Raw genomic sequence first — 6,991 nt, forward strand, 5'->3', positions numbered from 1 at the left:
GAAATTCCCTGGTAACTGCAGGTGTATGATTTCTACAGGTGTCTTGGGGTAAAAATCAAACCCCCACCATCGGGGCAGGGGAGCGCAAAGCCAGGGCTCGAAGGTCGGGCAAAGGGGCATTCCTGTACTCAGCCATATTTGCTCATTGCCCCGTGCCTGCTTTTACGGGGGAAAAGGTACGTGACACATTTTCATCTTCATGTCCCAAGCCATGTCCTGACCTGCTGCGCTGCTTTCTGGGTTTTGTCAAATATATCAGTTCAGAGTCGCCTGTGTCCCACCGGGATGCAGGCGGCCAGAGGAAAGGCTGAATTTTGTCCCTCCCTGTTCTTGCTCACCGAGCATAGCTTCACGTCTGCACTCCACCGTGCTTTTCTGTTATGCTGTGCATACAGCTATCATGCTATTTTTGGGGGGAGGATGGGGGTGGTACGGAGAATATACAGCTTGCTTTGCAGCCACATTAAAGATTAAAGTACGTTGGCATGGGCTGCTCCGGACATGAAATTCAGGAGGAATAAACCAAAAGCAGCAGCACTTTCCCTGGGGATGGATGGCCTTTCTGTGCATCTGTATGGCAGGGGTATTTATACGGCACGGGCTGCGTGTTTGCTCTGCACGTGCTTCCCGTCGGTGTCGGGCTGCGCTGCGCTGCTGAGGGATCCCGCTGCCGTTCATGGCTTTCGTTCGCAGGGAGGGACGCGAGCGCAGCTATCGAGGACCTACTGTAACAGAACCGCGCTAGAAAAACACCTCTCCTCTGAAATTCCTTGCTGACATTAACACAACTCAGTTACTCCAAGGACGCGAAATCTCAGTGTAGAGGTCAGTCCAAAAGGCACCGGTTGCTCATTATTGTAGGACTTCAGCAGAACTGTGTGAAAAATGTGCAGCTAACTTGCAAAATACAGAAAAATACAGTAGCAATGCTCTTTGCATAACGTTGTGGGGCTGGCAGGGTTTTCACAGGGCTGTAAGGACTAGCTTAGCTTTGCGATATCCTCCGATAGAAATATTATGTTGCTTCCTTTTTTCATTACATCTGTCTTTTTAGGTCCTCTGCACCATAAAGGAAACACGTGTCTTGTGTGGTTCTGTACAATAACACCCCTATAGCTCATGCTGAAGTTAAAGATAAAAGCTTATCTTCCCTGGGTTGCTTGCATTAAGCTCCACAAATCCCGAAGCCATTAAACTCACACAGACCTGGGCCTCGGTGGAGCTACTCGCATATTCAGTTACGCAGGTTTGTACTAAGGCATTAGCTGGTCAAAGACATCAGAAACCTAGATAATATCTACTTGCAATTATATGTACTAATTGGGCATGCAGCTCAGTGGGAAAGCTGCCATTTGCATACACAAGTGCCTGATGGATGTTAGCCGTCTGTGCGTACCTGCAAAGCCCAGTGCTTCATGCACGGGGCTGCTAAAACCCAGCACCCACAAGGCTGCTAAAACCCGGCACCCACAAGGCTGCTGGTGCAGCCCTGCGCTCGAGAAGGGCGAGACGATTCCCTCTCTAAAGCCAATGGAAAGAGTAAACTTATTTCCCCAGAGTCAGAGCTGTTTTAGGTTGCCCTTCTGCTGGAAACCTGGTTTTATCTGTGTTGAGTTTGGGAAGTTATTGCATGCCCAGAGGTGGGAGTGGCTTTATTTACAATCCTGTTTGTGTTTGTGCACCACATGGAGCAGTTTAATATTTGTTCTTTTGTGAAGCTTGAGTGTCTGCTTTTAATAAGATCGAATGCAAGCATTCAGATTTGCTCTTGCATAGGATAATAAACCTCTCACATGCCTTTTAGGGGTCCCATTCCTTCACGGCAGACATATAGCAAGCTGCTTTGCTCCCTGTTTTGGCCTAGGGCTTTATTCCACTCTCTCTATATACACGTATATATATTCCGCACTATATACATAGTGTAAAATAAAGTACGTACGTATACGGGTATGTATTTGGACAAAGAAATACATCCATCTATATATAAATATATGGAGTCAACCTCTTGGCAGGGGGATTCAGCTGTGGAGGAGAGGCTATTGCTCTTGAGGTCCCACAGCCACTGCCGTGGGCACACAGCGCGGGGCTGGAGCCCACAAGGAGAAGCTGATGGGGCTGCGGAAGCTGCGCCATGGGGTTGCGACTTGAATCCCAGTTCCTGTTCCCAGCTCTGCCTTGCATTTGTGTATGCTTAGCTTGTGACTTCTGCCCTTTGCTTCTTCCCTGCCATCCTTTAAGGTTTATTGTGCTTGTTTAGCTTATCAAGCCCTTACAGCAAAGGCCATCTCCTTCTGTACGGACATAAAGTACATTATACATTAATGTTTGGTGCATTTAGGTTGTGCCTTCCCGGTACATTGCAGCTGCCGTGAATTCAGTATCGGTTGACTTCGTATGGCTTAGGATCGTTAATAGGTCCCTCCCACGCTGGTACTCGCAGGGCATTTGGGTCAGCACTGGCATCTGGCTTGGACGTGTCCTCAGCGCGGCTGCAGCGCACGTGGCAATAGCAGTGGCTGCCTGTGCAATGGAAATGGAAATGCTGCTCCTCCCTTCTGCCCTTCCTTTCTTTGGGGACCTTTTCCTATCTTGGAAATCAATACAACCTGCGAATCCATACACTGCTAAGAATTGCTAACTAAACCTTCAATTCTCAAAAAAGGACATAATTTGCTTCTTTTTCTCTGCTTTGATGCCTTGTTCAGTGCAACTTATCTTACCCTCTCTTGGCATTTAGCTGTCTGTGGGGTTTCTATGTGATTATGGTTATTAAGCTGTGTTCATATTGCATTGCTGCTTTGTGCGGCATCCCTGCAAGTGACGCCACTTGCCACTAGGACAGCAGATGCACAGAACAGTAGGTACAGAAAACTCATCCTCCTGTGGTGGAAGTTCCTCAAAATGGCAGAAAATCAAGGCAATAAATCAAGTGCATAAATATTCGCATCAAAGTCTAAACCTGCAGGGCACACAGAAAGGCCACATATTGTTAAATCTCCCATTATTCATTGCTTTATCAGACAGAGGCATTATTGCATTGTAAAGGATATATACTTTCCCCGTCATGAGGAGGAAAGGACCGTACAGCACCAGCAAATCAGGATATAAATTGCGGAGACGTACAAGGCTTGATCCTAAGCCCACTGGACTTGAGGAAAGACTCTCATGGTGGAGAAGCTGTGCTCCTGGTCACATTTTTTCCTCCTCTCTCTTTCTTTCCAGTTATCTAGAAGAAAATAAAAGCCTTAAAGCATTACAGCTGGTGGTGTTTAAGGAAGCGGGGGCCAGCTTTTTGGTTGTAAATAGGGATTATTTGGGAAAAGCGATGGACAGTGCATTGTTGACCAAACGTCCAGGCTGCGTCTTCGCTTTGGGAACCTCCCAGGCAAAGAGGTTTGGTACCGAGTGAGCGACCCTGCAGCTGCAGTACTCGGAAATAAATGAGGGCCAAATTCATCTCTGTTGTCTCTGACGTGAATGATCGGGGGGGGGGGGGGATTAGCAAAAGACTATAGTTGGCCATTTCTGCTCCAGAAATACAGAGAAAGCCGTGGCAGTGAGCATCTCAGACCCCTCTGAGGCTTTTCCCCCTCCGAACTCGTGTACTGTGGCCAAAGAGCGGAGGCGGGATCCTGCCTTCTGTGACCTGCAGTGAAACACACTGTGAGAAATTCAGTATTACGTTACGTGCATTGAGGGATATATTTCCATCTAGATCCTGATAAGATCTAGATCAGACTGATCTTTCAGTTTAATGGCTAGATGGAGAAGCGTAAGATATTTCTGTGAATTAACCTGGGGCTGAAAGAAAAAATGGGAAAATAACAGCCAACAGTTCCCACCATTTGGGATCAAACACGATTATTTTTTTGTCAGATTGAAATTAAAATGGCGTTTGGGTTGGTTTGGGCTTTTTTTTTGTCTTTTGTCCTTCCTTAAGCAGACATTAAACTAGATTCCAAAGGAATGTACCTTAAAACCCAGCAGCAAGGTTAAAAGCCAAGAAATTGCCCATTTTATCTGAAGAAAGAAAATGTTCCCGTAGTCTTCTCAAGGCTGAAAAGCAGAGACGAGCAGGAGCTGAACAACACTCATCACAAGTACTGCGTAAACACGTGAACATCACCCCAGATCCCTGGTCAGCCGGGCCGGCGAGCCCTCCGTCCATCCCGTCCGGCGAGCCCTCCGTCCATCCCTCAGCCGTGCATGCGGCTCGAGCTTGGCATTTGGTGAAGGCAAGGCTCGGAGCAACTGTGACTGATCCCGGAGAGAAGTCGGCCCTCGCCATGGGGAAAGCAGATGCATTTGCTTCATGATAATAGTTTACAGGAAGAAAGTCTTATTTTCCCCCAAAAGTATAGCTTGGGAAAGCCACAGCTCTTTGTGGCTTCCCACGATGTATGTGAAAGGCAGGTCTGGCCGCTGAAGAGCCTGCAGTTAAGTAGTACTTGAGAAAACCAAGCCACGGAAGTTGTTGGGTTTTTGGACTGTTTTCAAAAAACGAGCCTTTAAATGTTGGTTGACTCCTTATAAAATGGTGCTGAGCCAAGTCCTGTTCCTCTGGAGGGGAAAGCCTTGCGATTCACTGAGGAATGTAAATTGTCAGTATTTCTTTATATAGTTCTTCCATCCCTTTTATTCAAAATTGAAAGAATTAGTATAAATTGGACTCAATTTTTGCTCCACCCTCCAAACAAAAATATTTTTGTAATAAGAAACTTTGTAAAAAGAAATAAGAAAAATAAGAATATCTGCTTACAAACAACATACGGAGGGTAAGGGAGACTGGCAGAGTTAGATGTGGAAGCAGAAATTCTCTGGTGAGGTTTGATCTCATGGACTGTGGACTAAAATGTCCACAACCACCAGCTCATGGAAAAAAAATCCTTTTTTCCTGCTCTGTGCAGCCCCCAAAAGCCTTTCTGGGAGCTTTAGGGACAGTGCTGGTCTTAGGGGCTGCTTCTCAGCCCCTGAGACTGTACAGATGTTAAATAGTGGAAAAGACAGATTTACGCTATCTGAAGGAGTCCTGGAGCGTGCACGGAGCAGGGCCGAGCCCTTGGACAAGGGCAGCATCTGTTCTCCATCTCCTGTGTTCCCCCACCCCAGCAGGCACCAAACCTGAGGCTACCGGGGGAAAAATGTAGAAAATGTCATTCTTTGGGGAATTTTATTTTGACTCTGCCCATAAATGGAAAGATTTTGAATCAAAGCTATTTGCACAGGGAACCAAAGAGTTCAGGGTGTTCGCTTATCTCCTTGTCACTAATAAAACCGAATTGCCTTTTAAAAATAGTCCTTGTGCCTTATGCAAACAGGCAGGGAATGATGCAGCAGGCGGGGAATGAGACTGGAAAACGAGTGATCCCGAAATTATTTCTCCACCTGGCACGAGGTTTGGGGAAGCTCCCAGGTCTCTGCTTTGCCGCGCGAAGCCCTGGAGACGCAGCACCCTCCTGCCGGGAGGTCTTCGCTACTGCCCGTGAGCTACCACCCCTGCGGCCATCACGCTTCAGGGCTCGCAGCCCTCTGCGTCCCCAGCCTTGCACATCGAGCGCTCGCTGACACGAGTTGCAGACAGCGTGTGGTCAGAAATGAGCTCCCCCTTCTTCTCCTGGGGCACTGCAGCACTAACACCTCTCTTCTCAAGCTCGTGCCAGGCACAAACGTCTCTCGCCCACCTTGCTACCCAGAAGGAAGGAACCTACTGCAGAGGAATGGGGTTTCCTCCCTTGTCGTTTAGTGACTGCAACTAACAATCAGGCTGGGAACCACCGGTGCTTTCATGCAAACATCTTTAGGGCCAAGACGCCAAATAGGACCTGGGGTAGCACAATGGCAGTCTCCTGAGGAGCTGATCAATTGAATATAAGAATTCCTTGGAAAAGCAGCCATTTATTTCTCATTAGATGTGATTTTTATCATCCGACAGACTCTCCTGTCGGACCCAACACAACGTGCATATCTCGGGGGCGGTGGCGGGGGAGACTCCTCCTGGTGCAAAGAGCCCAAGAAAGGAGCGGCGGGAGGGCGGCTGCCCTTTCCCTCGCTAGCTGCAGCCTGCTAACAATAGCCGTTGTGTCGCCAGTGGGAGAGAAACCCAAAATCGCTCCCTGTGCCGGGGAAACCTAACGGGATATTCAATACTTGTGTAACCGGCTGCAAGCAGGAGAAGTAGAAGGGCTGTTATAACACCCTGAGCAAATGAGACTGGATGGGCTCCCAGCCCGCCGCAAGCTGCAGGTCAACCAGCGACTGGCAGGGAGGAGGGCTGGCGCGGGCATCTGTTGGGTTTACACCTGTAAGTCCTCGTACTAAAGGTCTTGATAAAGCTCCTGGTGTGTTAGTAGAGGAATGAGGCTCAAAGTGCAAGAACAGGGGAAAGGACGGGACAAACCTGGAGAAACGGCATTGCCTAAACCCACACATCATCTTCCAGCTTCTCCATAAGTAACGCCAGTTTTCTAATGTTTCATTTTTGCCCAGCTAAACGAATGCAGATGCCTGCGGGGACAGCGGTGATGATGCACTGCTGTAGTACATGGAGCACATGATGGAACTACTACCCAGGCTTGCCTTTGCAGAATGCTTTTAAACTGCACATTTGTTGGCATATAAATGCAACACTGAAAATCATTAGGAATAAAACAGCAGCGGGAACCTGTGGACATGACCTACAATTGGCCTGGGACAGCAGAACCCTTCACCTTTATCCACTGAGCTGTACCTTAAAATTTAGATCAAAGCTAAACAGAACCGACTCTGAAAAAAGCACACACCTCCGTAGGTGATTGACCACGCGTTTCAGTGCCCAGGGCTCAACGCCTGTTCCTTAAACCCCTGGCCCCAGGCGGGAAGACTTCTTACCACAGGAGGTAACGCCGCTGACTGATGTCAGGAGAGCTCTGCACGGGCACAAACGTCCGCAAGTTCAGTGCTTATCATCCAGCCAAGCTTATAATTCGCCGGGGTGGGCCCTTAATATTAGATG

At 48.2% G+C, this 6,991-nt stretch overlaps 1 long non-coding RNA gene across 2 annotated transcripts; it reads right to left on the reverse strand.

Moving 5' to 3' along the window:
* Positions 1-2,984: 2,984 nt before the first annotated feature.
* LOC142416097 (uncharacterized) lies at positions 2,985-5,207 on the reverse strand. 2 transcript variants are annotated; one of them, XR_012777633.1, is made up of 3 exons: positions 4,760-4,774; positions 4,127-4,632; positions 2,985-3,226 (listed from the first exon to the last, which is right to left on the reverse strand). It is a non-coding gene; the product is annotated as an uncharacterized LOC142416097 (long non-coding RNA). The 2 variants fall into 2 exon arrangements; XR_012777632.1 differs by having other exon boundaries at positions 4,127-5,207.
* Positions 5,208-6,991: the final 1,784 nt, after the last annotated feature.

This window comes from Mycteria americana, chromosome 12, assembly GCF_035582795.1.
Source record: "Mycteria americana isolate JAX WOST 10 ecotype Jacksonville Zoo and Gardens chromosome 12, USCA_MyAme_1.0, whole genome shotgun sequence".
Lineage (NCBI taxonomy): Eukaryota > Metazoa > Chordata > Aves > Ciconiiformes > Ciconiidae > Mycteria > Mycteria americana.